Here is a 26,174-nt window from a genome sequence, read left to right on the forward strand (position 1 = left end):
TTCTTGGTGTGGATGTCACTGAGATAAAGGCCCTGATTGTGGACCTTAAAAGTGTAAAAAAAACAAGAACATACAGGTTTAAGGGGGTAGGAACATTACACAAGAATATGTTGTTTGAAAATATAGCCAGCAGAAGCAGGTCTTTGAGAATTTTGAGGGTTTATCCTATAATATAATAATCAGCTCTTCCGTTTCTGCTATTCTGTGGAGTTTTAGAAGTCTCTAAGTGTTGGATCTCGACTGGAAACCTGGGACATGAGGATAGCAAGTTTGGCACCATTTACCATATACATTGCCATTTGCCAAGGATTTAAGATAGGATTTCCTAGACATAGAGGTAGAGGTAGAGGTATGGTGTAAGAGGAACTGGACTGGGATAAAAAAAAATTGAACATGTAAGTAGAGACTAGAAAAATCAGACAGTGGATTCCATTCCAAAAGGGTGGGAGGGCTGGGCATGACCACCAAATATAAAACAACGTATCTAGTTTAGTGTCACACCTCCAACATAAGTTGTAGGTGGAGAATTTGTGCAGTTGTGTCGGTGGTCTATACCAGTGTGTGATTTTAGTCACAGCATAGGACTTAATGCAATTAGTCTTACGTTGAAAGAGACTGAAACAAAGCAAAGTCTTCCAGCAGGGTTAGGAGAGTATTATCAGGGTAAAAAAAAAAGAAAATCGAACATACGCAAAAATGTCAATATCCAAATTTCTAAAAAAATCTGGAGGTTTTAATTTTTCACTTACAGCTTTCAAAGTTTGTAAAATACCCACAAATCATATATTTTCTAAAAGCATGGCCTGTAGAATAAAAATAAGGTGCTACTAATTTTTAAGGCTCCGCAATATTCACGAAAATGTTTATCTAAAACAATAATTTTGCTAAAAATACTATATAAGTGCTTGTGCCTTGACAGCACATTAGTCCATGTTTGGATGATCAGCCCCTGAGTGTGCTAGGAATAATTCCTTGCTCTGGCAACAATAGACACGTTCTGTCAAATCTTACTGTCTGATTGAATGGCAATTTCAATTCCAGTATATGAGATTTTAAGACATTTTTGCTTAGAGACTTGCCTATTCCCAACTTCCCAAAGCTGTCTCTTTTACGACTTACCTCCGTTTCTCCATGGATCAAAACATTATGCAGCTTACATATCTGCTGGTTGGATCCTCACACTCTTTCTCAAGACAGAGATTATTTTCAAGGACACAGAGGGGTTGTCAGAACCATACAAGAGGTTGGCCTGCTAGTGATTAAAAAAAGGGGTTGTCTGATCTTGTGTATCTGAGAGTCTAATCCATTATGGTTCAGAATACAATAATTTTGCCACTAGTGCATACTAGTGTTTAGGCGATAAGCTATTCTGGTCTTCCTCTCTTCACCTGTTAGAGTCTCTTTAGAGTTTACTTGCTTTGGTTTCAGTCATTTGGCTACATTCTGGACCTCTACTGATTTTAAGCTCTCTTAGAGGGCAGATATCTGCACTCCCAGTCATGTTCAAGGAGAAACACACTTGACCAGAAGTGTGTAGGCTTTGTAGGCTCCCTGTAACAGGACATCAGGAATAATTGTAGAGTGACAACATGGTCCTCCACTAAAGCTGTTCTGGCACACTGTGGTATGAAGCTCGCTTCTTTATTCTGTTAATTTTTGGCCTTAAGATTTCTTTTGGCTAAGAATCATGATTGAAACCTTACCTTTTTCTGCATCCCACTCTTATTTGTAGCTAGTTATTTTCCAGACATGCTGTCATGGAGTCAGTCAGGAAAAAAGAACCTTTCCTATTAAATATATACAATAATTTTTCTTTCCTGATAGATGGCAGTATGTGTCCCCTCCCAGTGTCATGAGTAGACTAGATATAGGACATGGTCTCTGGTTCTGCCTCAAAATTTACCCTATGGGTAGGAGCGAGGGCGGAGTCTGTCAAGAGGTGTACTGCCATGGATTCTATCAGAAAAGGGGAATTACAGTATTTGATAGGAAATTTTTCATTGTGTTACATTTTCCCACCAACTTGCTAGGAATAAATGGCACTATGTTACTATATTCATCCCAGTGACCAATGATGTAAAAAGTACTATGTTACATTCATCCTCCAATTCAAATCAAGGTATATGGCACTATGGTACATTTTTTACCCCACTTACAGCAATATCTAAGGTACTATGTTATATTGTTTATTACATTAATTATCAAAGATAAGCCAATACGTTTCCTCTGTCTTGTTAACCAATGAAAAATAATTGTAAAAAGTACTAAATTACAGTACATTTCACTTCCAACTGACCACAATATTTTTGGCTTTGATACATAATTTCTGGGCTGACACACTCGCAAAAAATTTGTGTGAACACCGTTAAAGTCTATGGGACACGAACATGAAAAATTAAAAGTGCTAATTTTAAAGGCTTAAATGCATGTAATTGCCATAAAAAGTGTTTGGGGACCCGGGCCCTGCCCCAGGGGACATGTATCAATGCAAAAAAAGTTTTCAAAACAGCTGTTCTTTTCGGGAGCAGTGATTTTAATAATGCTTAAAGTGAAACAATAAAAATGAAATATTCCTTTAAATATTGTGCCTCGGGGGTCTCCTCAAGGAAAAAATGTCACTTAAAACTGCTTGTAATGTATTGTGCCCCCCCAATCCCAGTCCATTATCAGGCCCTTTGGGTCTGGTATGAATATTAAGAGGAACCCAGCGCCAAAAATACCTCCAAAAAAATGGCATGGATGTCCCCCCCAAAATCCATACCAGACCCTTTAGGTCTGGTATGGATATTAAGGGGCATCTGGGGCCCCCAGGCATTATATGCCCTGAACAGTTGTATATATACTAAACGGCTTGCCCTATATACTCTGCAGAAAAATTGGGCCTTAGGTGTTGGTGGTGGTGGTGCCAGAACACTGTAAGCCCTTACAGTTACTCTTGTTGGGCGCAGAAACGGGCCCTGCTGTGAAATATTATATCAAAAATTGTAATTACATGCCTCTGTTAAACAGGGGCAGAAAAATTGGGCATTGGGTGTTGGTGGTGGTGGTGCCACAATACTGTAACCCCTCATAGATACTCTTGTTGGGTGCAGGAACGGGTCCTGCTTAACTATGAATGAATGAAAAACTTATATAGCGCGGCACATGCGAACTGAATCGCCTCTGGGCAAGAAGGATTGCCAGTCAGTAATGATCCCTCTCCTTGATACCATGAATCCTAGGGTCCTTTTGCAGGCTTTGCATAATCAGGGAGGCCATAATCATAATCAGAGGCAACTGCTGGTCACATGACTGAAGTTGCTGGAGAGAGGATCAATCAATTGTCATTTCTCCTCCGCACGGCTTGCAGTGAGGTTTGTAGCACCTGCTGCCGGAGGAAGGTTAGGCAGGTAAGCTCACCGGCATCCAAGCTCCCAGCTCCCAGGATCAGGATCAAGCTCCCAGCTCTCCTTTTACGGATCCTCCACACACAGCCTCCAGCCTATGGTCCCTGGCTTCATCTGGCTTCACCTCCCCCCATCCCCCCTCATCATTCCACAAACCATACTACTGCATCTACCTGGGAAAGCCTCCTAGCACAACAAAGAGACTACCCTCCCCCGCTTACCCCTTTCTTTGCCTCTCCAGCCCGTCCAAGCAATCAATTCACTGGCCAATTTTTCACTCCACAAGTCGCTTGGTCGCAGAACATAGGACAAGCAGATTCACCAATCCAGAACCCACGCTCCACCGCCATAGTTCACTTGATCCAGGGTTTTATTCGATCGCCCCTGAGGAATCAGGACTTTTTTTTCCCCTGTTGCTGCTGATTGGCATTGCACGGCTAGGTTTTTTTTCGCCTTCCTCTGGATCAAACGGGGAGGGATGGTTTAGCAAGTTGGGGACCCACCTGAAAATCTTCTTTCCCATTGTCATTGAATACCTCCCTGATCAACATTTAACCACTATCACCATCCCCGGCGTTTCTGCGATTATGGCTAATCTGAGATACTCTGCAAAAACCATTTGGGGTCTAAAGTCATCCGCCTCAATATTACCAGCCGTCACCAAAAAAGCTCTAAGGAGTGAGCAACTATTAAGAACCGATCGACGATCGACAGCCAAAAATTACACGTATTCACCCCAGCCAAAGCACATATCATGCCCTTTGGTCAACACAAGATCGGCAGTAAAACACTGACAAGAAATCCATGATTTCATCCTAAAACATGATTTAGACTGCCTCTTTATCACAGAAAGCTGGCTAACAGCCGACTGTAACACCATTCTAGGAGAACTGGTGCCAGAGAATTATCGCATTCTAACAGAAAACAGACTGGGGAAAAGAGGAGGAGGCCTGGCGGTGATCCACAAGACTCACCTATCGATCACTAAACCAGACCTTCAGAACTCACTTCCATTCATGGAAACCCTCACTCTGCAACTGCAAAAAAATCCCCAGGACACCGTTCACATACTACTCTGCTATAGACCACCTGGTCCAAAAACGCACCTTTTCACGTCATTGACAGAGTTCATCTCCACTTATACCCTAAACATCAAACACCTCCTGCTGCTCGGGGATTTCAACCTCTGGGCCAACTCCTCACAGGACCCCGTCGCCGACGCCTGCATTAACCATTTGGAAGGATTAGGTCTGCAGTAACTAGTATGTGGGCCCACACATGCTTTAGGTCACACGCTAGATCTAATTTTCAGACAAGATTTGGAAATTAACATTCTGGAAAATGAGCCGCAACCATGGACAGATCACCATGCAATTAAATTCATAATTACTAAAAATGCTCCCTCAAAAAAAACGATAAAACCAGTGACAACACACTGGACTAGATCTCAGAAGAAGCTACACTCTGAACTCTTCAAAACTACATTAGGGAACAAAATAAAAACAATCCAACAACATCAAACAGCCACAGAAACACTTTACGCCATCAACAAGGCTCTACTACAGTCAGCAAACTTAGTAGCGCCAAAACGCAAAACGTGCATCCGGAAAAACAACTCCAGCTGGTTTAACGACCAGCTGTCGTTGTTGAAGCAAGAGCGCAGAAGAGCGGAAGCAGCTTGGAAAAGAAGGCAGAGGAAAACCATACTATTTACAAGGTAATAACTAAGAAATACCATAAAGAAATCTTTAAAGCCCAAAAAAATAATTTTTCCAATATCATCGCAAATGCCCTAAACCGCCCCTGTGAACTCTTCAATCTAGTCACCCAGACCATGAACCCAGTCTGTCTAGAGGCCCCAAATTCTGATTCACAAGAATTTTTGCAACGAATTATCGGATTATTTCATTAACAAAATTGAAAAAATCTGAGAAAGTATTCAGCAACCCCCCCTAAACCACAAACCTAATACCCACATAAATCCGCCGCAATCAACTAATTTCACTCTAAAACCCATTTCCATCGATGCCACTAAAAATATCATCGGTACTCTGCGAAATAGCACAGCACCCAATGATATCATCCCCACTAAACTGCTGAAAGAATGTGCCGATATTGTGGCACCAGCTATCATGCAGCTCATAAACCAGTCATTCAAGGAGGGCTTGGTGCCAACCTTGCTGAAACAAGGCATAATCAAACCAATTCTAAAAAAAAACACCCTGGACCCCAAAGACCCAAACCACCGTCGACCCATAACAGGCCTAAATGTCTTCTCCAAGGTAATAGAGAAAGAAGTTGTACAACAGCTACAACATAATTTAGACACCCACAAATTACTCGATCCGTTTCAATCAGGTTTCCGGGAGAGAAACAGCACTGCTCAAAATATGGGATGATGCTCTTGAGGCAGCAGACGAAGGAGAATCTTATCTTCTGGTACTCTTGGACCTAAGCGCAGCTTTTGATACGGTAGACCACAAATTATTACTGACTCGGCTAGCTGAAGTAGCCAGAGTCGTGGAATGTGATTTATCTTGGTTCTCCTCCTTCTTGGAAAACCGATCACAAATAGTGAAACTGGGTCCTTTTACTTCTGAAAAACGCACATGCGTGTCATGCGGAGTCCCTCAGGGATCCTCTTTGTCGCCTGTTCTGTTCAATATCTATCTCCGCCCTCTTTTTGAAATCATCAGTAACCAGAAGTTACTTTACCACTCTTATGCAGATGACACACAACTGTATTTTCGCATCTGCAACAAAAAGGATCATTATCTCGGACTAGAGAAATGCCTTACTTTGATAGAAAATTGGATAACGAAGAGTTATCTTAAACTCAACGGTTCGAAAACAGAACTTCTCCTGTTTCACACCAATCAAAAGAATCATCCCACAACAACATGGACACCCCCGCCCATTCTGGGTAAAACCATCACCCCTAGCACCAAAGTCAAAAGTCTAGGAGTCATTTTCGACACCTACATGACAATGGATGCACAAATAGGGTCAGTAGTCAGCGGATCGCACCATCTGCTGCGCCTACTACGTAGACTCACTCCCTTTATCCCAAAAGAAGACATAGCAGTTGTGGTGGGAACAATTATCAACTCCAGACTTGACTATGCAAATGCCCTCTATCTCGGACTCCCTAAATACCAAATCACTCGTCTGCAAGTCGTTCAAAATACGGCCGCTCGACTTGTGACTGGGAAAAACCCATGGGAATCAATCTCACCTTCACTGAGATCCCTTCATTGGTTGCCTGTAAAAGACAGAATCACCTTCAAGGCACTCTGTCTAACGCATAAGTGTGTTCAAGGAAATGCCCCCCAATATCTATGCGAAAAACTAAAAGCTCACAACCCCAATCGCGTTCTGCGATCCACCAACCAAAATCTTCTCCAGATACCCAAAGCCAGATACAAGTGCAAAGGAGAACGAAGATTTGCAGTCCAAGGACCTAGACTATGGAACGCTCTACCAACCACCATCCGACTGGAGGTGAACTACTTGGCCTTCAGAAGAAAAAACAAAACCCATCTCTTCTGAGGGCAAAAAAGTTTACTCAGGGAATGGATACTAAGAGCCCAGAGGCGATTCAGTTTGCATGTGTTGCGCTATATAAGTTTCTCACTCACTCACTCACTCACTCGCCATGCAGCGTAACTTTGCAGAGGCATTCGATTCTGAGTCCTCTCGGTCACTAAGGATCACATTATTCGTAACTACCTCTTCCCAGTCACGTTTCTGTGGATTGAAAACCATCCCTTAGTGTAGAAACTGTTGCAACTGTACAGGGACAGTCTTAAGTCCTAACTCTTCAGCTGCATAGCTTTGGGGCCCAGTTGTACTGTTGGTGCACATGAGGGTACTTCCAGTCAAGCCTGCAGGCAGTAATAGGGCTACTAGACGGCTATATGGTCAGGTCCTAAAGGCTCAGCCTCTTTAGCAGCAGGTAGTAAACCCCCACACACACAGCGATTAGTCCACTTTCTGCTCTGCACTCTGTGGCTGCAGCTGCAACTGCTTTCCTGTGGCTGCAGGGTAGCAGCCATGGAAAGCAGTTGCATCCAGTGTCTCCCACTCTCAATTCTTAGCCAAGCTTTTGGCTACAATCTTGCATTGACGTGTTTTTACTGCACTTCCAAAACTATGTATTCTTTACCTACACATCTACAGGATATGTTTTCTGTTGTGCATGTGGTAAAGCAAAGCATAGAATTTTTATATATTTTTTAAACAAGTATAAAAGCCATTTTAAATTTGTATAGACCTGGACTGTGGCCAATTGGTCTTTTAAATAATTTAAAAGACCTGTAGAGGAAAACGCTAAAGTAATGCACAGAGCAGCCTTGTAGCTTTGATAAACAATACAACTAGAACAATATGCAATCAGTCATACATAAACAAAATAAACCTCAATATAATAATATACGTGTGCATGCATTGTCAGTGTTTATTTTCATAACATACATTTTCCAGTCTGTAATAGCTTGTTGCCAGGAAAAATGTGAACCCCAAGTCTTCTTTCTAAATCCTGTGTGAGTGGTTGTTTTAGAAGAGGCCCATGAATATGAATAGCAGTGAGCATTAGTCACATCTGCTTTCCTTTGTAGTTCTGCTTATAACCATATATGTTCTTTAAATTTCTTCATTGTGGTGTTTTTATAACAATTTTGTAACAATAAAGTATGTGCTACATCCATTACCTTATAACTAAGTGGATTTTATTACATATGAAATAGGTTAATAATGAACTTTACGGGTTCTATTTTTTAATGTTTACCCAGGATTCACACACTTTTCCAGCTGAATCTGAATAATAACAATACGTGGACCTTGGATGCACATTTTCTATGGGAAGATGGTAAGAGCTGTACCTCACAAGATATCTGGAGGCTGCCATGAGTACGACTTCTAATAGGAATGAATAGGGATATGATGAGCATGTGCAGGATGAATATGACCCAGTGGGGATGGGGTGGGGTCGCAGCCAAGAGGGCTGGTGAGTGACACACAGCCAGGAGAGGACTGGGGAGGCACGCCTGAGAAGACTGGGAGCTGGCATGCTGGGATGGGTGCAGAGCCCGTGGAGTGGACTGTGGTGGCACAGGCAGTAGGGAGGGGAAGCTGCAACCAGGAAGGCTGGCAGTGCCTGAAGAGGTGGTACTGGGAGCAGTAGCCACGAGGACAGCTAGCACTGGGACTTTGTAAATTTTTGCTACACAAAAGGGGCCTGGCTGAGCCAGTGTCAGGCCTGCAAATCAGTGCTAGCTGGTCCTGGAAGTGCAAGCAAGTTATGTGCTGGAGGTGTTAAGGAGAGATAGTCTGCAAGCAAGAGTTGTGCTGGATCAGAAGTGTGGAGGTGTATATACAGAGGGCTAGATTCAGAGAGAATTTACGCCGGCGTATCTATAGATACGCAACGTAAATTCAAATCTGCGCCGGCGTATCTTCTTTCTGTATTCAGAAAGCAAGATACGCCAACATTAGCCTAAGATGCGACTGGCATAAATTTCTTACACTGTCGTATCTTAGGGTGCATATTTACGCTGGCCGCTAGGTGGCGCTTCCGTCGTTTTCGGCGTAGAATATGCAAATGACTTAGATACGCCGATTCACAAATTTACGTACGCCCGACGTTATTTTTTTATTTTGTTTACGTTAGGCTTTTTCGGTGTAAGGTTACTCCTGCTATTAGGAGGCGCACGCAATGTTAAGTATGGCCGTCGTTCCCGCGTCGAAATTTGAATTCCTTGCGGCGTACTTTGGAGCAATGCACACTGGGAAATTCCACGGACGGCGCATGCGCCGTTCGGGAAAAACGTCAATCACGTTGGGTCACCAAGAATTAACATAAAACACGCCCCCTCATCCACATTTGAATTACGCGCGCTTACGCCGGCCCCATTTACGCTACGCCGATGTAACTTAGAAGGCAAGTGCTTTGTGAATACAGCACTTGCCTCTCTAACTTACGGCGGAGTAGCGTAAATACGATACGCTGCGCCGCCGTAACTATGCGCGCCCCTACCTGAATCTAGCCCAGAGAGTGTATATAGGTTGAGCCCCATGTACATTGTGCTCCAATCAAGTAGGCATCCCATACTCCCTTACCCCATCCAAGTTTAATACCCCTCAATAAAATCAAAATCAAAGTTCGAGGCCTGGTTTTATGTTTGAGGGTGTGCCTGGCCGGGCAGGGTGAGAGACAGATCACAATAATCAGCAGTCCCCGAGAAGGTACCACTACATATATAATGGACAATGTGGGTTTTAAGAAGGTACAACTGTCCACACATGAACCTTCTCAACTTTCCTGCCTTGGAACATACATGATCAAGATACCACTTGAAGGGTATAAAAGGAACCACAATCCTGCAAGGTTATTCCCTTCAGCATAGCCTGCAAGAGCAGGTAGGCCTGACAGAGAAAAAAGAATTACTGAAGATTGGAGTCTTTCTTCTGAAAATATACAGGTATCCTGTGTCCTCCCAGATAATTTTTCTTTCTATATGCAGTCTAAAATCAAAAAAATTGTTAAAGTTTACCTTTTTAGTGCCAGTTCATATCATGAATCACACAGGAACATGCTCAATGTACATGTGCAAACACTGTTCAGTGTGATGCGATTTTCAGCCCATTCATTTGAATGGGCTGAAATCACACTGTTTCACATGAAAAGGAGCACATTCACTACTTTTAAAAGTACACTGCAACCAGATTGCATGGTACTGCAGTACCATGTAATCCGGTATAGGCAAATGCGCTGTGTTTGTAATCTGCGTTTGGGGCGTTGTTAGGAATCTATTGACACCCGCAGCAGACCACACACCCAGTGCGCTTGGAACACAGTGCGGGAAATGCCCACGGAATGCAGGTTTCTCACAACGCATTTTGGTGTGAACTGTCACTTAAAGCAGAACTAAACTCATCATTTTTACTGTTACCCGAAAACATTACATTCAAGGCATGCTGTGAATGAGGACCGGATACGGCATAGGACAGCGTGACCAGGTACTGTCTCGACATACGTTTCGTGATTACATCTTCAGGAAGAGTCTACTACTACTGTATGTGAAAGTAAAATGGTATTTAGGCTACTTTCACACTGGGGCAGTGAAGGTGTCGGCAGTAAAGCGCTGCTAGTTTTAGTGGCGCTTTACTGTCATTTTAGCTGCGCTTTTTGGGCGCTATCCGGATCCTAGCGAACAAGGGGTTAATAGTGCCCGTTTAGTGCCACTGCTGAAGCACTTTGCAGGCGCTTCGGCAGCGCTGTCCATTCTTTTCAATGGGCAGGGCATTTTAGAAGCGGTGTATACAGCGCTCCTAAATCGCCCCAAAGATGCTGCTTGCAGGAATTTTTTTTTAGAGTCCCGCAAGAGCACCGTTCCAGTGTGAAAGCTTTCACACTGGAGTGACAGGAGAGGTGCATTACAGGTGCTTTGCAGATGCTATTTTTACAGCTAAAACGCCTGTAAAGCACCTCAGTGTGAAAATGGCCTTAGGGGTAAACATTACAATAATAGCATAATGCCGCGTACAGACGGTCGTTTTTTGTGATGAAAAAAAACGACGTTTTAAATCATGAAATAAAACAACGTTTTTGAAACTTCATTTTCAAAAAACGACGTTGCCTACACACCATCGTTTTTTCAAAATGCTCTGGCAAAGCGCGGTTACGTTCAGCACGTACAACGTCACTCTGTTCCATTGAAGCTCGCTTCAAAACTTGCTTCTGAGCATGCGCGGGTTTAAAAACGTTGTTTTAAACATCGTTTTGCCCACACACTATCATTTTAAATTACACAAAAAACGACGTTTTGAAAAACGACACAAAAAATTCAAGCATGTTCGAATTTTTTTTTTGTCGTTTTTCAGAAGACATAAAACGAAGTTTTCCCCACACACGGTCATTTTAAATGACGTTTTCAAAAATGACGTTTTTTTCATCACAAAAAAACGACCGTCTGTAAGCGGCATTACACAGAGGCGGCTCTAAGCTTTGTAAGGCCTTAAGCAAAACTTAGACACGGGGGCCCCACCATGCCCATAATGGGTAAAAAAAATTCAAGCAAATAAAAAGGGCTGCAGAAAGTTGCATGGATCTATCACACAGTGATTGAGCAGAGGCAAATTAGGCGGCCGCGAGGCCGCTGTGAGTGCAAGGCCTTAGGCGACCGCCTAATTTGCCTAATTAAAGAGCCGCCTCTGGCATTACATATACCGTATTTATCAGGGTATACCACGCACTTTTTTGCCCTGAAAATCAGGGCAAAATCGTGGGTGCGCGGTATACGCCGATACCCGCTTTCCCGCGCCGAGTTTTGAATACTGCGCCGACATATACCGAGCGCAGTACACTCGGGTATAGTCGGGCAGTCTCGGCTCCTTCCGCGCTCATGTCCTGGACGTACAGGACGTCAGCGCGAGAGTTGCTGAGCATTGCCGACAATACACGAGTGTACTGCACTCTGTATATGTCGGCGCAGTATTCAAACTCGGCGCGGGAAACGAGCGGGGAGGACGCAAGGACGCCGCAGAAGGACGCCGGACCCGACGAAGAGGACACCCGAAGCCGCAGAAGGACGCCGGACCCGACGAAGAGGACACCCGAAGCCACAGAAGGACGCCGGACCCGACGAAGAGGACACCCGAAGCCGCAGACGAACGCCGGACCCGACGAGGCCGCCGATGGACGCCGCGCAAGACACCAAAACTGTAAGTACAAAAAAAAACGTTTTTTCCACAGGATTGGGGGCAACTTTAGGGGTGCGCGGTATACACGGGAGCACGTTATACCGCGATAAATACGGTACATACTGAAATGGCTATAGTTTTTTTTTTTAAGCAGAAGGCTGTTTTCCATCTGTGTTGGAGTGAATTTTATCCAAAGTCATACATTTGTTCGACCTGACTTGCACATCTGCACTTTGCACAATACCAGTTGTATTATGGACGTTTTTATGTAGTGCTTGTATGTAAAGAAAGGCTAAGCAGCCAAATCATTCATAGCCACATCTGCCTCAACAGAGTGCAGATTTGTTCTCACACTCTACTGGGACTACAACATCCTGCTGATCTGGGGATAACATCACACTCTGAGTCTGTATCTTATTCCAGGGATTAAAATAGCTACAGCTATCCTAGCACTTTCATCATTCGCTCTTGTCAGGCTACCACTGTGATTTAATTAGTGGACAACACTATGATCAGACATGTTTGTAGCCTAACAGACACGCATTAAATTAATAGCATTTTCATTCCCCACTGTGTAGATTCATGGACATGTGCAGATTTTTATTGCACATTTCTCTACATTGTAATGTAACACAGAGAATTCCAGCAGGTGTTCTACAGACAATGAAAAGTATGTTATGCCAAAATTCAGGGGGCCAGATTCAAGAAGCTATTGCGCCCGCGCAACCATAGGTTGCGCGGCGCAATAGCTGTTTTGCTCCCGCGTAGCGAATGCCCCTGATTCAGGAACATCGCTACGCGGACTGCAGCCTAGGATATGACAGACATAAGCCTCCTTATGCCTTCATATCTCAGGCTGCATTCTTGCGTTGGCCGCTAGGGGGCGCGGCCATTGTGATCGGCGTATAGTATGCAAATTGCATACTACCACCGATTCACAAAAGTTGCGCGGGCCCTGCGCACGCAAGGTACGGAGTTTCCGTACGGCGACTTTAGCGCAAGGTTGCTCCTGCTGTAGCAGGGGCAGCCAATGCTAAAGTATAGCCGCCCTTCCCGCTCGTGAAATTTAAATTTCACGTCGTTTACGTAAGTGAATCGTGAATGGCGCTGGACGCCATTCACGTTCACTTAGAAGCAAATGACGTCCTTGCGACGTCATTTGCCGCAATGCACGTCGGGAAAGTTTCCCGACGGAGCATGCGCTGTTCGCTCGGCGCGGGAGCGCGCCTAATTTAAATGATTCCCGCCCCCGGCGGGATCATTTACATTAGGCGCCCTTACGCCGGGCTATTTAGCATATCGCCCGCGCAATTTACGGAGCTACTGCTCCGTGAATCGCGGGCATATCAAAATATTTGCCTGGGCGCAGATCAAAAATCGTTGCCCTTTGCCCACGCAAATATTGCGTGGATCTACCTGAATCTGGCCCAGGGTTTTCTGCATATGTATTGTTGCCTGCTAAATAACGTGCAAAAAAATGTAAGTGGGACTCTGAGCAAGTGTAAAATTTTGCACAGAAGGTTTGATAACAAATATGTGATGCGTCTCATTTTGAGAGATATTCAAGGCGTTTAGATCTTTGGGAATGTGATGAGGGTTACCCCAGAATTACCTTGCACTGGTGTCAGATGAGGCTTGTAATGCTTTTCAGCCCTTGTCATAGCTCCCAACTGTCCCTGATTTCGAGGGACTGTCCCTGATTTGGAGCAATGTCCCTCTGTCCCTCGTTCCTCCCCATTTGTCCCTCATTTTGGTCTGATCTATATAGATGTATATAAAATGCACTTTGTATCTATCAAAAAATGTTTTCCGGTGCTAAACTTTTCATCTGAATTCTGCATTTGTAAATTCCAAAAGCCAAAATAAAGGAATAATAGTGGTAAAAAAAAGCACTTGTGGGTTTAATCAATCTTGTTTTTTTGTACAATTCTCCTTTAAGGGGGCGTGACAGGGGGTGTGTCCTATGCCTGCATACTTTTTCTGATAGGTGTCCCTCATTCCCATCTCAAAAAGTTGTGAGGTATGCCTTGTCATTGGCGTGAAGTTGCTGTTGGTTATTTATTTGCAACTTTTTGGGACTACGGTGTAAAACATTTAAGCCCTGTACACACAGCCGGTTTTCCCCTCAGGAAAAAAAAATCGGTTTTCCCGACGGGATTCCTGCCAAGCTTGTCTTGCGTACAGACTGTCATACAGAATCCCACCGGTCCAAAGCACAGTGACGTACAACATGTACGACAGCACTATAAAGGGGAAGTTCCATTCCAATGGCACCACCCTTTGGGCCGCTTTTGTTGATTGCGTGTTAGTAAAAGTTTGATGAGAGACGATTCGTGCCTAAACATAATTTGCAGTGTGAAGAATTTGCTATTTCCATTAAGAACACTAGTTTTACCAGAAGGAGCGCTCCTGTCTCATACTTGATTCTGAGCATGCGCTTTTTTTTACCCTCGGAAAAGCATACACACGACCGGTTTTCTTGACGGGAAAAAGTCAGACGGGAATCCCGACGGGAAAATAGAGAGCGGGTTCTCTATTTTTTTCCGACAGTTTTCCTGTCGGGAAAACTGCCATGAAGCATACACATGACCGGTTTTACCGGCTAAACGCTCTCATGGCAGCTTTCCTGCCGGGAAAACCAGTCGTGTTTACGAGGCTTCAGACTGAAAATGTGCTGCCAGGAACAAAGCCAGTGAATGGGGGTAGTTGGTAGTTGGTAGCAAGCATAGGCTACTTAGTTAACAAAATGCAATCCTATCAAAGTTTATGGAGGATGATTTGCTGTCAATTCTTCCTCCCCAGGTGAATTACACATTATGGAGGAAATGTGGTGTTGTGTGACTTCCTGGCCACAGGATAGTAAAAAAACCTTGACATTGGTTTACAGCATGGGTGCTCAACCTGTGGCCCTCCAGCTGTTGCAAAACTACAAGTCCCATGAGGCATTGCAAGCTACTTACAGTTAAAAGCATGACTTCCAAAGGCAGAGGCATGATGGGAATTGTTGTTCTGTAACAGCTGGAGGGTCACAGGTTGAGCACCCATGGTACAGTGTTGTGGTTTCTTCATCCACTACAAAAATGACATCTGTATTTAATTTTAAGAAAATAGCACTTGGGGGTCATGCTCATGGACGTATTGGGGGATATAACGTGAAATATAGCCATATTTCACCACACATTACAGGATACAGCTCTACGAAGGTACAGTATTTGCAGCTCTAAGCATAAACATGCTTGTATGTAAAGTCTGAATCCTGGGCATTAGTCCGTAAGTATTTGTATATTTACACTCAGATCTGCATATACCTGTGCAAATACGTGTCCAGGTTTTTCTTGTAATTAATTTGCACGATATGTACGCAATGCTTGTGGCCCTCCGGTGTCAAAACATACCTGTCCTTCATGTTATGTGTCCCAATACAACCCTGTGCATAAGCACTTAGCCTACTTACATGTAATGCTTATTTTTCCACTAATTTCTCCCTATATATTCTCATTACATAGTTACATTGGGCCAGATTCTCAAAACAGTTACGACGGTGTAACTCAGGAAACACCGTCGTATCTCTGTTTTTGGCCCCGGGTATCTATGCGAGTGATTCCTAGAATCATTTTCGCATAGATACGGCCAAGATCCGACAGGTGTAAGTCACTTACACCGTCGGATCTTAGATGTAATGCGACGCCGGCCGCTAGGTGGTAGCGTTTACGTTCAGTTCTCATTTGACTATGCAAATGAGCCTGATACGCCGATTCCCGAACGAATTTGCGTCGTGTAGTCGTCGCGTACGTCTTTCCGTAAGCGCAAGGTTACCCCTGCTATATGAGGGGTAACCTTACGCCAGTCCGCCGTATGCCATGTTAAGTATGGCGTCGGGTCCGCGTCGGCTTTTTCCGTCGGTTACGTTGTTTTCCTAAGTCGTTCACGAATACGACTTTACGTCAATGACGCTCACGTCGGCGTCATTGACGTTTTCCGTGGTGAGCTGGAGCATGCGCAGTTCGATCGGCGCGGGGGCGCGCTTAATTTGAATACAAGCCGCCCCCTTTGAATTACGCGGCCATACGCCGGGCCATTTACACTACGCCGCCGCAACTTACGGAGCAAGTGTTTGGGGAATACGGCACTTGCTCCTGTAAGTTGTGGCGGCGTAGTGTAAATAGCTTACGCGACGCCGCCGCAGGATGTACGGGAATCTGGCCCACAGTCAGTAAGGTTGAAAAAAGACACCAGTCCAACCAGCTCAGTCCAAACCTGTGTTGTGTGTGGGTGTATGTGTTTATGTCATTAGTAAACCGTATATCCCTGTATGTTGCCATTGTTAAGGTGCCCATCTTTTAAACTAATGACGCACCCTGCTAACACCACTGCTTGTGGAAGAGAATTCCACATCCTTACTGCCCTGATAGTAATGAACCCTCTATGCCGTTTAAGGTTAAAGCAGTTGTATAGTTATTTTTTTTTAACTTTTACCTACAGGTAAGCCTATAATAAGGCTTACCTGTAGGTAAAAAAATATGCAGCGGCGCATGCGCACAGGGGAATTTCGGCTTAAGGCCCGGAAGCAGCCAGACCTTGCCGGAAAGAAGTCTCCCACACGCATGCGCGGGAGTGACGACATTGCGGCTCCAGCCACTCAGAGCGCTGGAGCCGCGATTCCCACTAAAAATGCGGCGGCTGGTCGGAAAGGAGTTAAAGTCAGCCATTTAATGCTGAAATCCTGAAAACGTATGATTCCTGCTCATGAATGATGAGCTGTGTTTCTAACTCAGCATAGTGTGTGACACACCTCTGTACAGATAACACCCCCTTTTAATAGAGTTCAACTACAAGATATTGGCAAGGGACCGTTTTTTTTTTAACTCAGGTTGTGGCTGCTTTAAATAACTTAAAGGGTTACTAAACCCAGGACCCTGCATTCAATATATCTGGTTTCCCACAGTACACAGAACATGGAAATGCAATTATTTTAGTAAATATGAACTTCTAAGTACCTTTTCTCATCAGCAGTATATAGCAGTCTTATGACTTCTATCAGTGTCCTGCCAAGCACTGGTTAAAGCTTTTAGGATGTTTTCATTCTCCCCTGACTGTCCTATGAGGATGCAGGACCCCTGACCGTCTGCCTGGACAGTGCTGATTGGCCCTGTGCTGATCACATGCACCTCCCCCCAAAAAAACTCTCTAGCAATACACACCAAACTGAGCATGTGTAGAGTGCCTCCTAGGGCACTGTGCTATCAGGAGTTGAATTGGGGACAGTGGAAGAAGGGGAGGATCAGAGATGACAGGATCAAACAGGCGGTTTACACAATGTGCAGGATTAACCCCTTAGGTTCCACAGTGAGTGTAACAAGCATGCGTTATTGCATATACAGACTGATTTTACTGTTGTGGGTTTAGTAACACTTTAAGGACATTGCACACCATGGGCCGGATTCAGAAAGAGATACGACGGCGTATCTCCTGATACGCCGTCGTGTCTCTGAGTTCCGACGGTCGTATCAATGCGCCTGATTCATAGAATCAGGTTACGCATAGATATCCCTAAGATCCGACAGCTGTAAGTGTCTTACACCGTCGGATCTTAGGCTGCAAATCCAGGCCGGCCGCTAGGTGGCGCTTCCGTATTATTACGCGAGGAATATGCAAATGAGGAGTTACACTGATTCAGAAATGAACGACCGCCCGGAGTTTTTTTTTCACGTAGTTTGCGTTCGGCTTTTTCCGGCGTATAGTTACCCCTGCTATATGAGGGGTAGCTAATGTTAAGTATGGCCGTCTTTCCCGCTGCGAGTTTTGACATTTTTACGTAAGTCATTCGCGAATACGGCTGGACGTAATTTACGTTCACGTCAAAAGCATGACGAGTTGCCAACGTAATTTGGAGCATGCACACTGGGATTCAGTCGCGGCCGGCGCATGCACAGTTCGTTCTGCGCGGGGACGCACATCATTTAAATGATACATGCCCCCTACCCGCCGAATTTGAATTCCGCCGGGTAATTTACGCTATGCCGCCGTAACTTTACAGGCAAGTGCTTTGTGAATACAGCACTTGTCTGAAAAACTTGCGGCGGAGTAACGAAAATGAGTTACGTTACACCAGCAGAAAGATCCGCTGATCTTTCTGAATCTGGCCCCATGTGTTTTAATGCACTTGGACTGTATTAATGTCATTTAAACTGATAATTCACTTGGGGTTTAAGCCTTGTTTTAGTCTCCGGCGACAAAAAGACAATGTGCAATAGCGTAACCATAAATCTGTTCTCAAATCAATATTAAACATGGTACAGACTACAGCAATGAAAAGCAATAGCCTGCATTTTCAGCTTCAAACAAATGTCAAGGGTGACATGGTGGAGCATTACATTTTAAGTTTTGAAAGTCTCAGGAAGAGGTGGAGCATCCAGCATGACATCTACAAAGAAAGTTAATGACCCGAGACAGAAAAGATGTGGAAAGTGTAGGCAAGAAAAGCAAACAGAAAGATAAAAGTCAATGGTAGATTAAAACCTAATGATCTGTGCAGTCTGCTCATTTTCCAAAAAATACTTTGTTACTTTTTTCAAAAATAGCTGACATTTTTCGCTGTCAATAGACATCAGTATTAATTGGAATGTAAGGCATGGCAACAACCTTTTTTTTATCTGTTTAGCAGACTGGGATAAAGTGGCCATGTTTTTTAAACATTGCATACACAGACATTGCTATAGTATTGTTCATTGACCCAACTGAAATAAGAACAGTCTGTGAAGTTCATCCCAACTAATCGAGTAATGCCGCGTACACACCATCACTTTATGTGATGAAAAAAAAAAAACATTTTCTGTGAAGTAAAAAACAACGTTTTTGAAACTTCAATTTTCAAAGACGAAGTTGCCTACACACCATCATTTTTTCACAATGCTCTAGCAAAGCGAGGTTACGTTCCACCACGTTTTTCCATTGAAGCTCGCTTCATAACTAGCCTCTGGGCATGCGCGGGTGTAAAAACGTTGTTGTAAACGTCGTTTTTTGCTACACACGGTCAATTTCTGTGAAGTAAAAAACGATGTTTTGAAAGACGACACATAAAATTGAAGCATGCTTCAATTTTTTTTTGTCGTTTTTTACAAGACATAAAACGACGTTTTCCCCCACACATGGTCATTTAAAGTGACGTTTTTAAAAACTTCGTTTTTTTTCATCACATAAAGTGATGGTGTGTACGCGGCATAAGAATTTTATAGGACATTCTTGGATTCGTATATTACCAATTAAAAAAATAACATATTTACATAAAAAATGAAAAAACTACAGTAGCCCGAAGGTACTTTCTAAATTTAACTGCTTTACTATGGTTTTTAATTGGAAAAAAAAGTATGCTAAATTTTAACTATACAAACAAAAAAGAAAAAAATGACTACAATCTTTTTATACTGACATCTAATGAAAGTTTGATAACTAAAGCTTCATACTTTCCCTCCATTAAAATCCTGAAAATTGAATTTATGGATTGAATTAAAATCTCTCTTCATTTGTTTCATACGATAGGGACAGTCATTGTGTCGGACAAAGATAAAATGGAGGCTAGGTTAATCTTCCCACTGCCTTGCTTGAAAAAAAAAAAGGAAGATTAAGGTGACACGTTAGAAGGTATTTTTCATAAAGCATTTAATGGGAGAATTAGAAGGTGCAATTCAATTATGCACTGTACAATAGACTCAAGATATTGAATGAGACTGTTTTCTGTTTCATTGAACCTAAGCTTTATTAAATGTAACCATCTTACTAGTATTGGCTGAAAGTATGGTTTTTTTTTTCTTGTTGATTAAATATTTTTTAAATCTGACTTTTTAATTACAAAACTAATAATAATAGCAACACTTTCCTGATGTATTAAAGGGACATGTTTGATATTTACTTATATTGAAAAAAAAAACATTTATATAACCGATTTCCTCATCGGTGGCTGAAAAATTGAAAAAAAGCAATGAGGGTTTGCAGAGCCTGCTTTTTGAATAATGACAGTCAACCACGCCCCCCAACCATGACCCAACCCTTAGTCACACCTATCTTAGAGGAGAGAAGTACAGTGGCGCCAAATAATGGTAAAAGGAGTTGTAAAGGAAAAAATAGTTTTTGCTGAAATGACTGTTTACAGGGTATAGAGACATAATAGTTAACTGATTCCTTTTAAAAATGATTAAAAATAGATAAAAATCAATCATATAATGTACCTACAGTTTCAATTTCGTTTTTGCATGCTCTTTCCTGCTCTGTGATGTACAGAGACTCAGAGCCAATACAGGGTAGTGATGGTTTGTAAAACGAAACTGATTGGTGTTGAGGGGTTTTAGACACACAGTAATCACACCTCCTTGATTAGTGACCACAGAGAGAAAGCTCCCATGACTTTTTTTATTAGGAAACAGACAACCAGGAAGTGTTCAGAACAGAGAAGGATTAGAGCAAAAACGAACAATGAGGACATGAAACCAGTACTTCAGTAAGGTAAAGGAAGCTATTTAGCTAAAAAAAAAAAATCCTTTAGTAAACCTTTAAGGCTCAAAACTGTGTACCGCACAAGGCGCATGGTTCAGGAACGTGTACCACACAAATTGCAGGACTCAGGTGTGCATACCACACAGGGCTCAGAAGTGTATTGTGCACTGGTGAGAAGTGTGTATTGCAAAGGTTGCTGGGAAAAAAATCAGCAAAAGGGAAAGTACTTACATTCAATGAGAAGCGTCTCTTGTGCTCGGTAATATGCATCATTCAGTCCTGTGTACAGAGTGCAGGGGTCAGGAATATGTAACATGTTGCCCAACACACAGATAGCAGTAGTAAAGTGTATGTAATATGCAGTCCAGCATTCAGTATGCAGGGCTCTGGAGTATGTAACACAAAACCCATTTTGTACAGAGTTAAGCATTCAGGGGTACCATTTAGAGGAATTGTAACATACAGCACAGCATACAGAGTATAGTGATTCTAAGTATGTAATGTACAAAGTATGTTACAAAAATGCATGCTGTGCCATACATTAGATACTCTTGGTCACTGAACTCTGTATGCTGTATTGTCCCCCCAGCTATTTTCTCTGGTCTTCCCCAAGCAAAAATCCCTCTTACCTCAAGTATCCCCCCCCTTCCAAAATAACCATCAAATGCTCACCTCTGCACATCTTTTCGCTTACCTCTGTGTCCCCTATTCACAGCTCACCTATTTTCCTCCTTCCAACAGCTCACCTCTGCACCCCTATTCTCAGTTCACCTTAGCACCCCCCATCCACAACTCACATTTGCCCCCTGTCAACATCTCGCATCTGCACCCCTACAATCACAACTTACACCCACAACTCACCTCTGCACCCCCATCCATATTATCTGTGCCCCCCTTCCACTTTTCACTTCTGCACCCCAACTAAAACTCACCCAAATCCACAGCTCTTACTTCTGCCACCCCCTATATTTTGCCTCTGCACCCCCAGCTTCCCCCACAGCTCTCACCTCTGCACAACCTGCCACCCCCTCCCCCTTCCCCCACAGCTCTGACCTATGCACAACTTACTCCCCCTCCACAGTTTTTATTTTGTACATCCTGCAGATCTCACCACTGCACATATCTCCCCCTTTCCCAGTTAACCTCCTTGCACAACCCCCCCCCCCCAGCTCTCCTCTCTGCTAAGATCCCCCACACACTTTTCCAGCTCTTCTCTCTGCTAACCCCCCCCCCCCCACCACACACACACACACTTTTCCAGCTCCCCTCTCTGCTAAAGCCCTCCACACACACACACACAGACATACTTTTCCAGCTCTCCTCTCTTTTTCATTCATGGTTCTCTCACCTCTGCAGGAAAGACCTCTCATTACTGAATGCGCATTTTTTTTTCTTTCTTTAGCAGAGTGCAGTCTGATCCAGGAACAGCAGAACAGAGCCAAGGAGGCGGAGACTTTACTCAGCTTGCGGCGGCATGTGGGGACAGAAGCTGCACTTCAAAAACAACACTGGCAGCTGAAGTTGCAGCGCCAGGACCCGAGGCACTGACAGAGGCTTGAGGGCAGAAGCCTGGGTGCCCATCACTAGTACACATAAGCCGGTTGAGGAAGTGAGTGCTCCCTCTCCTGGCTTCTATGTTAAATGAAAGGTTAGAGAGGAGAGGATTGTCAGAGGTACACAAAGATTACTTTTTTTTACAATTATTTTTTTACACTGATTGCTTATTATAGTGAATGACATCAATCCATTAATAGCCATTAATTGTATATTTTTGAGATAGCTGTGATTGGCCCTGTACCATCTGATCACTATGACCAATCACAGAGATCACAATAGTACACAATAAATAACTATGAATGAAAACCATTGTGTACATGTGATCGCTACGACTGGTCATAGCAATCACATGGTACCAGGGTCAGCCTGATACAACGATCTGTCTTCCACTTCCACTGGTTTAGGATAAGGAAGCTTCCAGCCATATTCTTATAATAGACCCGGCAGGAGGTGGTTAAAGACTGTTAAAAGAAATAATGTCAGTTCAGCTTTTTCAGGCCATCTTTCCCCAAGCAGAGAGGAGCTGTCAGTCATGTAATATAGCTGCTAAATGTATCACTTTCCGCTTCCCCCAGAGGTTTGATTCATATATAACTATATACAACACCACTATAGAGGTCCCCAAGAGGGGAACGACACGATGGGTTGAAGGTTATAACGGTTTCAACTTGTTTTGCCGCTTACCTAAAAAGGTCCCGCTAGGTGAGAACAGCGGGCACGACCAAACGGGGTCCCGTGCGGTAGCCATGGGGGACGCATGTATGGAAAGACCTACTTGTCTGTTATATAAAGTATAGGGATATATTAATTATCATCTTGAGAGCCAGCCTGAAATAGATAGGGGTGTTGTGTGGCACGCGTGATCACATTTTTTCCCCCCCTTTTTATACGTTGTTGTTCTGTGATTAATTGGATTATTGACTGATTGTTCAATTTTTTTTAGATGTGCTCCTGATGAAGCGGTGAATACCGCAAAACTAGTTGAGACCGTTATAACCTTCAACCCATCATTTTGTTCCCCTCTTGGGAACCTCTATAGTGGTGACAATGACAGATTCTCCAGCCGGCAGAACCGTCACTGTTAGTTGGACTGCAAGCTCCAGTCCCAACACTGTGCTGCCCTCTTACTTCTGAATAAGCCCTCACACAGCCTGGCAGCCAGATGCCTCCGGGATAGCCCCAATCTCCGGCCTAGCAGCCCAGGGCATACGACACACGTCCACTCAGACAGCGCTTCAGGTAGCAAAGAACATAGATCACCTGACTCCACCCAGATATATAGGTTATCCCAGCAGGCTAAGGGATGGTGTGCTGTACCCTGATGTGCTATGCCCTGATGTTCACTGTGCCCTCATGTGCCCTTATGTGCTGTGCCCTGTGTCCTGATGTGCACTGTACCCTAATGTGTTGTGCCCTGTACGTGTGTGCGCGCCAGGGGGGGGGGGCGTCAAAATGCACCTTCGCTTGAGTTGGCAAAAATCCTTGCACCGGCCCTGCTTGTGCTCCAACATAATGGACCCCCAACTAAGCCAGCAGAAGTCTGAATCATAGGACTATTTTATCACCAAGGGTCTGTTTGGTTGCAGCACTGGTGTGCAAGAGATCTAAAAGATTTTCAGGCTTAAATCTAGTCTGAGCTAGCCTGTGATTCTTTTGTTAGCCACATAAATCTCACTTGGGGAGGGATTTCCCAGTCAGAGAGTTATTGTTTACACTCTTGCTCCTGCAGGACATAATAACCCCCACTTTAAAGGGTATCTAAACTAACTGAACTGTGAACCTTGTAAACTGCTGTATTGCCTTTTATTTTATCACAGCTATTGTGTATCCTTCTTGTATGACTGCTGGGAGGCCCCGGTGAAGGTATACTGGTGGTGTCAGTAGAGGTGAGGCTCCGTCTAGGGACAGGAAAAGAGCAGAGGACACAAATCTATTATTGACTCCTTCGGGTTCAGCTCTACAAATATATTTCTGAAAAATAATTCTAATATAATGATTATGTCAAAATGAAATGATTTACTTAATGGATTTTTTTCGTCATGCACATCCCCAGCCTTGAGCCTTCATAATCAATAAGAAGGGAATGTCCACACAAGAAATATATTTTCCAAACTTCACTGAAGCTTGCAAAGATAGATGTATTAATTAAATATAACATTGACATACTGATAGAACTCTTTGGCATATGCTGCCATACACAAGAGCCAACCTTCTGTAGCAGTCACTCAGGCACAGAATGCCAGCATAACTATTAAGCTATATCCCCTTACTCTCCTTGGGAGCACAACAGTACAGCCAACCTCCATGTGTACTACATCACAGCATTCCGCTGTCAGGTTAACAAGGTGCTTTTCTGTAGTATACTAGTCTCTCTCTCTCTTTTTCTCTCTCTCTATGTCCCATACCATAATTCTGTCTAGCCAGGCACAGATATCACTCTCTCTCCCAGGTGTACTAGTATTCATGTCACAAAACACTTAGCCTGGCCTAAAAGGCCTTTGTATCAGTAATAGAATCAGGGTGACTACAGTTGTTCCTACTGGGTGTTGACCTATCTTACTCAGGGCTTCAGCCCTGTTAAGAGCTGTTGGCAGTGGCTGACTACATGCCAGACAGACTAGTCATATGACAATCTCAGGATCGGAGCAGTCTCTTAAATGTGGGGTACTGAGAAGTACAGACTGGTGCCACTGAAAGGAAACAGTCGGGGGACCTGATTCCTGGGAACAAGCATTCTTATCCCATCACTGTCAACAGTTTAATACCAGTAGAGACCATTAATATTTAGCAGCCCAACAGTCATTCAGTGCATGCAGTTTTAAAGAGACAGTAATAAGTGCACCATCGTACAGGTCCCAACATTAGCCGGCTTAAGAGTGCAATTTAGGTGCCTAGTATTATAAAAACACCTTCCAGGAGTAACTCGTTTAGGGACACCTACATGTACCCACATCCAGGGGTATAATAACCGAGTGCATTCTGGAACACTTTTTTTGATTGGTTATTGCAGAGAGTTACTGTGAGACTTTTAATTGCCATATTACAGTCTAGGCTTTACTTTATTTAGTGATCTAGCATCTATTTCCTGTGTGCTAATATAGTGTTTGGTATATTAATACTCAAGTTACAACCATGTGTGTCAGAGTTGACAGTGCGGTTTGCAGAGTAACAGCAGAACAGAGAACCAATCATACCAAGTGGCTCTTGAGGGAATAAGTACTACATAAAACTGCCTGCATCTTGTGCTTTAGTTTGACTCAGATATTATTAAAGAAATGCAAAAATAGGAATGCACCAGCAACAAATAAACAATTATGCCACCTTGAGGAAAGCTCCCTCTGCAGCATTTATCTCCCTGAAAATAATAAATGACTCTGCTCAAGAATGCTGTAAAGATTCAGCAAACATTTTGGTGAAAAAATGAATAAATAGAAAGTCTCTATATAGTGAAGATATCTATTCATTTTTCGTTGAAATATGGAATAAATGAGCAGCTGATTAAATACATGAAGGTGTTCAAATCAATATTTCCAATGAAAAATGGTAATATAGTGATTTGAATCTTGTATAAGTGTGTAGGAAGAACTTCAAATATCCTTATAAATGCAGTCTGTTGATGCCCCCCAGTGGTAGATCTTTGTAGTGCATGACAGCTACAGCTGTTAAAAGAAACCTGTACTATGAGCAAGCTCCTTCTGAAAATGTTATTTGACTGGCAGTCTCTGTCCTAAGATTTAGAACATGCATGTAAATAGAGAAGTCAGATGAATATCATAAGTCATGATCTGCATCTTCTCTATGTCAGAGAAAGTATTGATGCTTTTGGATTAGCCAAATGATCAGGCAACTAGAATTTTCAAAAAGGAGAGGTCAACAACGGCAGCCTACTTTATTTTATTTTTTTAAAGGTATCTTTTAGCAATTGAAATATGAAATTTTGGTCTGATCTATATAGTTGTACATATAATGCACTTTTTATCTTTTTATAGTGTTTCCCAGTTCTAAACTTTTCATCGAATTTCTAAATTGCTACATTTGCAA

Source organism: Rana temporaria, chromosome 2 (assembly GCF_905171775.1).
Source record: "Rana temporaria chromosome 2, aRanTem1.1, whole genome shotgun sequence".
NCBI lineage: Eukaryota > Metazoa > Chordata > Amphibia > Anura > Ranidae > Rana > Rana temporaria.